We start from the raw sequence: 11,558 nt of genomic DNA, 5'->3' as shown, positions 1-11,558 counted from the left end.
CGTAACCATCTCAGAATGAACTAGCATTTTCTTTCACAATTTTCTGATTTAACTCTACTCATTTTCGAATATAACACAATAAATACAAGAACATACATATTGCATCACCAAACTATCATTAGTTCATTGTTTTAAATTTACTCCAAATCATAGGTATACCAAACACATTCTTTAACTCGTATTATGAGGTCTTTAAGTCATCATATGTCTTGTAACTGTTTCGGTCATGAAAACATGTGTCACAGTAGTCATCTTTTTGGTATGCAACAACAGAGATTTAGGTGCTGTTTGTTTTTTCTAAAAAAACCACTTCAGACCACTTAATGCTGCGCCGCGCAGCACACGCGTAGCACTTGGCCCTTCGCAGCTGTTTGTTTTTCAGAAGACTTCTGACTTAAAAACTGTTGCGCGTGTGCTGCGTGGCGCAGCACTAAACCAACTGCTTCAAACTTCTTCACGTCTTACTTTAACTTACTGCAGCAGTTTGCAGACGTTAAAAAACAAACAGACATTTTATTAAATATTGCAGTCGTTTGTTCCACCTCTTCTGCAACAGAGGGTTGCAGAGGTGGTCCGCAGACTTCAGACATTTTCGCTTCGAAAAAACAAAAAACACCAAATGTTGTGGTCATTACCATTTTTTGGGTGTTGTAGACCTTTGGCAATACTTTTATCTTTGGAGTGATGTAACCTAAGCAATCGTCTAGTTCTGATGATCTTGTTTCTAGATCATTTCTGGGTTTGTAATTGGATGAACAAATGTAATATGAATTGGATGGTTTTTAATTTTTACTTTGTAATTATCGACTAGCTTTTACTAGTTTTTTGATATGATGTATGTTGTTCCAAAATTAGACAACCCACGTGTCATGTTCTACCGGCACATGAGTAACAAATTGTTTCAAAACATTAATTTCAGTATCAAATAGTCTGTATCATATTTAGTGAAAGTGCAAAAATCGTCCCGTTAGAAGTGATAGAAAATATATACCTAATAAATGATCTCATGATAATGTGGTTGTGTCATTTTTGTATTTTATAACTATTCTAACCTTTTGAACTTAGTACAATACCTATCAACTTATTTAGCAATACAATAAATTAATACCATTTGCAATGTTGATCGTAGAGAATTACTATTGGGAGAAAATAAAATTCGTTAAAAAGAAAGTATTAATTTAATAAATTTGGGAAGCTTTGATGCCCATGTTTGAACGGGAATAAGAACATTTGAATAAAACTTATTTAAGAGTCTAGCCATTCGCCCAGCTCCTTCCATTTGACCAAATTTGAATCTTGCGTCATTGATTTTGTAATTTTTTTAAATATGTTTTGTTTTTATAATAAATTTTATGATGTTCAAAATATGTCAACTATCGTAAGCATTTTTAGATGAAGAGTGTAAAATATCATCTAGTTTATTATTACGAATGAGAACTAGAGTTGTAATTAAATCCGTTAAATTCATGATGAGTAAGGATTATACTTTGTCATTAACAAGTCGAACTACAATAATCGATCAAATTGAAATAAACCATAACATAAGTTGTAAATCTAAGATATGATGTTAAGCATTTGCAAATAGATTCCGAGAACGGAATAATTTAAGGGGTAGAAGATTGAAACGACCGGAAAATCGTTACTTTTGAAGTGAGAAATTAAAGGAAAATGGTGTTTATAAATGTTGGAAACAATGAACCAAGAAGTACATTGCTATTTGGAAAAGTTAAAAAAAAGTCAACAAATAGAGAAACACGGCGCGTGAGCCAGGACGCGACACATGGAACAGTGTCTTGGTGGTAGGACATGTAGCAAATGAGTGACACGTGGCAAAATATAAGACATGAAGCAGACTAAGGGTGCGACAAATGAATGTGGACCATCCACCTGTTGGACACGGTGCATAGGTGCGTATCACAATCACTATAATTATTTTAAGGTCGTCCTCCATTGTACGTTTTCCCAGTGAAAACCCCGAACACTCGAGCGATGACTTGAAGTTTACGGGAACACGTACTAACGTCAATCTACAAGGAATCGATTTCGGAACAAGATAAGGTATTCTCTCATTCCCTTATTACTAGGGGTGTAAATGAGTCGAGCTACTCGGGATCGACTCGTTAAACGGTCGACTCAAGATCGGATTAAACGAGCTTGAGTCGGGCTCGAGCCTAAATATGAGGTTCATTTATTAACCAAGCGTGACCTGAGCTTCAACCAATGACCTCGCGAGCCTAAACGAGTCTATATATAATATACATTATTATTATTTTATATATTAAAATAAAAACATATTTAAGGAATTAGGGATTTAGGGTATTATTAAACGAGCTTGAACCGAGCTTAAGCTTATTTAGGCCCATCAGAGAAAACACGAGTCGATCACGAGCCCGATCAAATCCAGTATAATTATTCATGAGCTCGAGTCGAGCTCCGTACAATAAAGCTCTAATCGAGTCGAGCTCGAGCTTGAGCCCCTCATAACTTAAACGAGCCCGAGCTGAGCCTGGCCAAGCTCGGCTCGTTTACACCCCTAGTTATTATATAAATATAATTATGTAACATCGTTATGGTAAGGTTGTTAGAACCCATGTCGGTTATGAGAGTATGTGATACAGTGTTATTATGGACTCGAATGATAAGTTGGATGAATGAATTTCACGCTAGAATTCTTAGTTTAATTAACGAGGGCTATAAACCCTAAGCTACGAGATGGTCAGAATTAAGTACTCGAACATAAAACTTATGGGGTTAAGTCGTTTATCATTGGGACTTAGTGGGTTTGGTAATAAATTGTTATCGGGTTCGGTTAATCTCGAACAAATGACCACTATGGTAGACATGATAGTAAGATTATACAAGTTCTAAGGAACTCGATGTATTATCCAAACAGGTTTTGGACAAGTGAGTGTATTAAGAAGTGATACAAAATCGTAGATCCGAGTGGTAGTTAGTATTCACTAACTATCCAGGTAAGTATATGTGGGTTTTTTGAGTACATAGAAAAATAATTGGTTGTACATGAAAATGAGTGAATATGTCACTATGTGTGACTATGCTTATTATGTGAAAAATACTTTATTTTCAAAGGTTTTAGAATATAAATACATGTTTCCCTGGATAAGGAAATATGGATTGTTTTGGTAAAGCAAGCAGGCCAAAGGTTTTAATGATTTTAAAAAGGTCATTGTTAACTATTTGATGAAATCGTCAAATAGTATGTTATATGATTGGGCAGCAAGAACTATGGTTAGGCTCAGCAGTCGTGTATGTTATTATTTGATGTGTTTAACACAAACTTATATGTGTACTAATATTGTGAGCTCTACGGAGAGTTGTCGGGCAAAGACCTATCTATGTATACGTGTTAAAAGCTTTATGAAAAGTTCTTTGTGATAAATGGTGTAAAATGCCTCTATGTAACTGAGAATGGAAAATGGTAAACGGTTGTGTATATAAAATCTGAAGCTCTGTAGAGAACATAAAATGAATGGAAATGTTGAAGCGCTATAGAGAGCGTTTGTGAAATGATTATATTTCCTTATATATTATGGGTGGAAGCCTTTGTCGGCCTCTTTGGTGGACTCTACGTAGATAGTGAGTTGACAAGGAACTGATTAATGCTGGTGACGGGCAATAACGTCACAACCTCGATACGAGCATGGTTCCCACAGGTTCATTGTCTCAGGTCTTCATGTAGCAGCATGGATTTGTCTCTTGTGGCTAAGCTTCCAAACATTTGGCACTTAGGTGCGATCCGTAAGGGTTTTCATTGGCCCCCGGTTGATTTGTTCTTCTATGGTCGTATATCTTAGGATTGTATGTGCTATGACTTTTATATGCTAAATTCTTTATGTACAGTACAAATAAAAACATTTAAATTTTATTAAAGTCTTGGTCAAAACCCATGTAATTCACGAGTCTCTAGACTTATGTAAATTTGTGCTATGTACTCGGGTATGGCAGTGCAAGCGAAGAGAACCGATAAAAATGAATGCAGAGAAATCAAAGAAGGTTATAGAATCATTTGCTCTTTTATTATAGTTGTTGATATAGTTTGTAACACCAAAAGCTGGAAACTCTAATAATGATTGAAAGTGTTTGTTAAAACATAATTTTATTGATAAAAATGGTGTTTTAAAATTACGGTGTTACAATATATAAAAAACAATTGATCATATTTAAGCACTTTCGTTAAAAACATTATAAAAAACATGGATATAAGAAGAGTGTATGTTTGCACAAATGTCAAAATACACATAAGCGTAAAAAGTTCACATACACATTTTGTGTATGCATTTTTCTTTAGAACTTTTTTAACGAAATGTCTTCAATATGTTCGAGTAAATGTATAAGTCACTTTTTTTGAAAAACAAATATCACATAAAATAGATTGCATTTTAAGAGTGGTTTGATTCGCAAAAGATCCAGAGCATATATATATATATATATATATATATATATATATATATATATATATATATATATATATAATACTAGAAAAAATATATAAAATTATTAATTATATATAAAATTGCGCCTTAAGTCATGCCTTACGAACGACTTGGCTCGTCACGGCTCGTAAAACTTGAGATTTGACATTGCTGTCAAGTCACGCCTAACGTTATTTAGAACATATATATATATATATATATATATATATATATATATATATATATATATATATATATATATATATATATATATATTAGGTGAAACAAAACTTTCGTCAGAACATAAGAATGAACCATTTTCATGTTGATTGGCGAAACTAGTAAATGAATTATTAGATAATAGAAAAATAACATGAGTTAGAAAATTTGGACAGAAAATGCCCTCATTCAAATTTTTAGTGACTCGAACGCTGATTTTTTTGGGACAATTTTACTGAATAATCTAAAAAAAATAAACATAAAACCGTTTATTCCGAAGATTTTTTATGAATTTTCTTATTTTCGTATCATCTAATACTTTATATCTTTGGTTTGTCAAAAAAATGCAATTGATATATTTCTTACAAAATTTTTATTTTTCATAAAATCCAAAGCATATATATATATATATATATATATATATATATATATATATATATATATATATATATATATATATCATTTTTTGTTTTTATGCTTTTTTAAGTCTTGTGAAAAGTTAATATTATTTTGATTCTAAATATTTTCTTGAGTAAATTAAAATTTTGGTCCTTGTGGATTGTGTCAATTCGTAGGTTTGGTCCAACCTTTGGAATTTTAATACGACACATCATTGTGGTTTTAAAAAATTACAGTGGCCATCCTTGAGGCATACGACGTTTATTTAAGTCGCCAAACACCATCACGTGCCCCTTACATGAGGGGCATTTTTGTTAATTTGCTTTTGCGTTTTACGTTGCCGCCACCCTCTTAATTACATTAGTATCCATCATTATCCTACTCTAACGTTTTGGTGTACCTACTCAAGCATCCCAACAAACCTCATTATCCTTCCTTCTTCCTAATATGTTTGTTAGGGTTATTTTGTTTGAAGATTGAGAATGGGTCCAACGTTACTGAGTATATGACTTAGAAATTCTCCCACTGGTGTTGATAAAGTGTATGGTAAGGATTCATATTTCTTCAAATTATCATTCATGATCATTGTTTTTCTTTGTTGAGGTCTTAATATGAGGTTATTTTACCATTATGCAGAAGGTTTGCCCAATATTATAACAATGCGTATTTGACATAGAGGGGTGTTATCAAAAGCACCTGGTAGAAGATACGTGCTTGGTAAGGTTAGTTATGTTGACTTTATTGACATCAAGGAGTTCTGAGTGCATGAACTCGATGTGATCTTCGAGGATTTAGGATATGGTAGACATGATTGTATTTACTACCACTATTGCATTCATGGGATTGACTTGGACTGAGGACTTCTACCTTCAGGTAATAACTAAGATGTCATTAGATTGTCAAAATATGTTGGAAAGAATGAGGAAATTCGAGTTTATTCAGAACATGGGTCAAGTAATTTAAATATATATATATATTTGATGTCTCTTACAAAAGTGGTTATTGAGGATATTGAGGATAAATCTTCACCAGAATTACATACAAGTAGGAAAAAGGTGAAAAGAGAGTGGCTCATGTAGTAAGAAGATCGATTTTGACCTCAATATCCCAAATCCAAGCTCATTGGCATTGGTTGTCTTTAATAACCAAGAGCAACAATAAGCCAATACTTATGACCCAATTGAAAATTCCCCACATGTACAACCTATAAATGAACCTAAGTCGGTGTAACAAGATAAAGGAATTAGTAGCATTGAAATGGATTTCCTTGATCCATTGTTTGATAATGGGAAAGAATATGAGCCTTACAATGATAATATAGAAGAGAATTGTGACATTGATTACGGAGCAAATGTGGAAGAACATTTGGACAACCAAGATGTTATGGACGTGAATGATCGTTCTAATTCCGATAATGATGGTTGGTCTAGCAGTGATAGTAATTTTCTTATGGATGAAGAAGACCTAGTGGTTGACTATGAGGTGGAAATGTCAGAATTTCATAGTGTGGTTGATATAAACGTCGAATGGATAGAAAAGAAGAAAAAGAAAAAGCCAATAGATGTAGATCATGAGGAAGAAGAGATGGAAGTAATTGATGAAGACAAAATTGAGTTTGTTGGTTATGAAGAGGATAAGAGAGCAAGGTTGTTGAAAGATTTGACTAGGCCAAAATATTATTCAGATGGTAAGGTGCATGGGAGTGAATTTATGGTGGGTCAAACTTTTCAAACAAAGAAGGAAGTCACATGCTTGGTAAAGGAACATGCTTTACAGATTCGGAGGGACCTACACATATAAAAAATGATAAGATAAGGGTAAGGGTAGTGTGCAAAGGTGTTACTCCAGAATTTAACTCTAGTGGGTTGTTGGGGTGTAATAAAGGTAAGTGTAGTTCTATAAATAAACAAAACGGATCTTGTGCTTGGGTTTTGTTGGTTTCTAGGCCATTAGACTTATATATTTGGACTGTGAAGGTTTATGAAGAGAAAAATTATTGCTTGCATACAAGAGATGTTAAGAGCTGCACACAGAGTTTCATAGCTAAAAAAATTGCTTCACAAATAGAGATGAACCCTACTTGTCTAACACATGCTTTACAAGAGGAGTTTCATATGAAATATGGTGTTGGGGTTTCAAAAGAAAATTTTTCAGAGAAAAGGCCATAGCTCAACATCAACTACATGGCAACTATGAGAAGCAATAATCGATGCTTAGGGACTATGTCTTGGAGCTACAAACAACAAATCCTGGGACGAAAATCAAGATACAAGTTAAAAGTCAGCCAAACATTAATTTGGAAACTAGGAAATTCCAAAGAATTTATGTTTGTCTTGGTGCATTGAAACATGGTTTCAAGGAATCTCAAAGGGATATATTTGGTCTTGATGGGTCATTCATTAAAGGCCCTTACCCAGGCCAGATATTGACTACAGTTGGTGTTGACTCAAACAATGGTATGTTCCCATGTTGCATATGCAATTGTTGAAGCTGAGAATTCGAAGTCATGGTTATGGTTTTTAGAATGTTTGGGTGAAGATCTGGACCCACCCACAAGAGCCAACTTTACCTTCATTTCAGATAGACAGAAGGTACCCTTTCTGTACTCTGTTTTTTGTTACAATATATGTTTTTATGGATATATTATAATACTCTATATTGTTATTTATGGATTATTACCATCTATTGCAAAAATCTTCCCATGTGCTGAGCACATGTTTTGTCTCAAACACATACATGAAAACATGAAACTAAAGTGGAGAGGGAATTAATTAAAGGAGATGTTATGGAACTGTGCAACTGCTACAACTATAATCCACTTTGAAAAGGCTATGAAGAAGTTATCTTTATTCAATAAAGATGCATATGATTGGTTGAAAAAAATTCCACCAGTCCATTGGGCTAGGAGTCATTTCACAAGTATGATGTATTATGTATTTTTTCTTTAATGTTGCCATATAATTACCATGTATTGCTATTTCACTTCATTGTGTAATAGGTATGTCTCATTGTCAAATGTTGTTTAACAATATGTGTGAAATCTTCAATGGAAAAATGATTGATGGGAGAGATAAGCCAATAATCTCAGCCTTAGAGTACATTAGGGAGTACCTGATGAGGAGAATGTGCAATGTCCAAAAGGCTAGAGATAAAAGTATGGGTCCTTTAACACCTATTGCGACAAGACTACAAGAAAAAATTAAAGAAAAAGCACAACAGATGAGGGTAGTTTTTGCAAGCAATGAAAAGTACCAAGTGAAAGGGGTATGGAATGATCAATATGTTGTTAACATGAATGAAAGATCTTGTACTTCTAGGAAATGGGAGTTGATCGGCATACCCTATAAACATGCAGTGGCAGTAATTTGGGATATGATACAGAATGGAAAGGTTGTTGAGAGAGTGGAGCATTGGGTTCATCAATGTTATTGGTTTCTACTTGGCAAAAGATGTACAAAGTGAAAGTGGATCCTATAAATGGTAGAGATATGTGGTAGAAATAAGCATACCCAACAACAATCACCCCACCAACTCATCACAAACAGGTAAAATCAACTAAAAAATAGATTAGTTGTTTATGAGTATGGTTGTTCAAATAATTAGATTAATGTTTATCTATTTTCAGGTGGGAAGGCCAATAAAGAAAAGAATTAGGAGTGTAGATGAGGTCATGAATTGTTTTTTGTGCAATGAATTGTTTTTAACTACTATGCTTTTGTGGTGTAATGATCAAGTCATGTACTGATGGTATTAGGAACATTAATACTTGCACTTTTATGGTTTTAAGTTATGGTGTGATTAATGTAGTTTTCACTTAATGATCTTATTGATCTTGTGTTGATTGGAATTTTGTACAACATTTGCGCCAAAAAACGTTTATATTAATACCAAAGACTACTTAAACATTACAGTCACAAATCAAGTCTAAAATGCAACAAGCTCATACATTATACAAAATTACTGCTTAAACATTATAGTCAAAAGCATGGCTTAATGCCAACAAAACAACACAATGATCCTACCAAAAGAAAAAACACATCTAAAAGCCAAAATAAGGGATCCCGACAAAATAACCAACACATGGACTACAAGTTTCACCTACTTCAACTCTACATCATTGTTACCATCACCCATGAAGAACACGACTCTAAAAAAACCCAAGACAGGAAAAATAGGTATTTGGAATTCCTTCTACTAGCTTCCAAGTTGTTCTTGCCCTTAGTAATCCTGGGATGATATCGACAGACCTACAACACATCGGCGTGTCAAACCAGCCGATAAATGGACATCGTGAGCCATTCGAGTGACAACCCCAAAAACACCTACCCGGATTAACATTTGTCCACGACGTGCATACAATCGCAAGACGACCACACGCACATATCACCATTCTTTGGTTTTTCACAGATTCAATTTTCGAAAGGGTTTTCTAAAGCTTTATTGAGAAAGAAATGGTATTTAAATACCTTTGATTCCTGCGTTCATATAGACGTTGGGAAGAAGACAAAAGCAAATTAACAAAGTTGCCCCTCATGTGAGGGGCACGTGATGGTGTTTGATAGATGAAATATAAACGTCGCATGCTTCAAGGATGACCACTGCAATTTTTTAAAACCACAAGGACGGGTCCTATCAAAATTCCAAAGGTTTGACCAAACCTGCGAATTAACACAAACCATAGGGACCAAAACTATTATTTACTCTATTTTCTTTCTTCTGAAATTTATTAATAACTAGAAAAGATTCCCCGGCGTTGCCGGTGTCGGAAGATATTGCTTTGTAAAGTAAAGTAGCATGTTGGTTGTTTTTTGTCCGTTAATGTGAGGGTAATTTGGTCTTTTCAGGTAGTATGGACTGAATTTGTCACCATGGGTAAACCATATGGACCATTTATGTAATTTTGGCGGTGGTTGTGGTGGTGGTGATGGCAGATGGTGGGTGGGTTTATGGTATCGGGTGGGTATTTTCTAATAAATAAAACATTAATTTAAAACCAAAAAGAGAATGTTAAATCTGGTAAACCACAGTGACCAATCGTGTAATTTTGTCTAACAATAATAATAATAATGATGAGGGACCATTTCTGCCAAAAGACTAAATACTAATAATATGTAATAAAAGGCGAGGGTTATGAAAAATTCAAACCAAAGTGAAAGGGTTGTTTGTGAACAAAAGCATAAAGATGAAGGGTTATCAAAATTGACAAAAAAGATGTAAAATTTTTCACAACTTTAATATATATATAATAATATATAATTACACCCGTTGAAAACATGAACCTATTAAAAACATACACATATGTCTAACAATTTATTTATAATAAAGAGTTGTTGAGTTTAATCTCATATCTTCGTTCTAAAAAATAAAATAAAATAATGTTAAAATTTTATAAGAATTGGATATCATGTTTTTGAGATAATTCAAAATTAAAAAATAAATAAATAAAATAAATAAAGATATTAAGTATTTTTTTTTTCGTTTAAGGCACCCATACAGCTTCGAAGCTTCCCTCTATGTTGCCGGTATATAAACATGCAAATGAGAGGAACAAATTCTCAAACTCAAATGGATTCATGTCTTTCCATCCACTCGCCGGAATCCTCCTTCAGCTCTTCGCTGGAGTTCTCGCATGGGGACAGCAGTCGCCTTCACTCAACCAATTCTCTCCCCTTCAATGAAAACGATTCCGAAGAGATGCTTCTTTTTGGCCTCCTGATAACCGGCTTCGACACCACATCCTCTGACGAAGTTACCTCAAAAGCTTTGAAAGCACCCAATAAAGTCACCGCATTCAGAGGCGTTAGACGGCGGCCTTGGGGGAAATTCGCGGCGGAGATAAGGGATTCCACGAGAAATGGTGTGAGGGTTTGGTTGGGTACATTTGATAGTGCAGAAGCAGCTGCGTTGGCTTACGACCAGGCTGCTTTGTCTATGAGGGGATCATCGGCGATTTTGAATTTTCCGGTAGAGAGGGTGAGGGAATCTTTGTGTGACATGATGGGTAGCAAACCGGCAGCAGAAAGTGGTGGATCGCCGGTGATGGCGTTGAAGAAGAAGCATTTGATGAGGAGAAGAGCTGCGAGTAAGACGAGCAGAAGAAAGAAGGAAGAAGAGAAGGTGGTGTTTGAGGACTTAGGGGTTGACTATTTGGAAGCATTGTTGACTTCTTCAATAGAGAACGCCAATTAAATGTAAAAAGTTTTTTCCGAATCAAAATTAATTCGATTTGTTTAGTTATAATTATAATTATTATGTTTTTAACTTGATTCTTTAACGAATTTGAACAGGGTTTTAGAATTCAAATGACATAAATCTAAGTTTGTATAGGAGAGTTTTGGAATTGATGGATTGAACAAATTCTCTAAAACTCCAAATTAACAACTGTTTTTCTTAAATTAGCCAATATTTAAGAAAAGTCCCTAATAACCATCAATTTTGAAGTTTATCATTGCAAAACGGTCAAAGACTAAAAGTTAGTCCCTCAATCTGCTAAAGTAATTGTTTGAT

General features: G+C 34.2%; 1 pseudogene; it reads left to right on the top strand.

The window, feature by feature from the left end:
* The first annotated feature begins 10,583 nt into the window (after positions 1 to 10,583).
* Positions 10,584 to 11,254, top strand: LOC145163148 (ethylene-response factor C3 pseudogene; annotated as a pseudogene).
* Positions 11,255 to 11,558: the final 304 nt, after the last annotated feature.

Source organism: Lactuca virosa, chromosome 3 (genome assembly GCF_052849685.1).
Source record: "Lactuca virosa cultivar CGN04683 chromosome 3, Lactuca_virosa_CGN04683_v6, whole genome shotgun sequence".
Classification (NCBI taxonomy): domain Eukaryota; kingdom Viridiplantae; phylum Streptophyta; class Magnoliopsida; order Asterales; family Asteraceae; genus Lactuca; species Lactuca virosa.
This window is presented reverse-complemented; position numbering and strand designations above follow the sequence as displayed.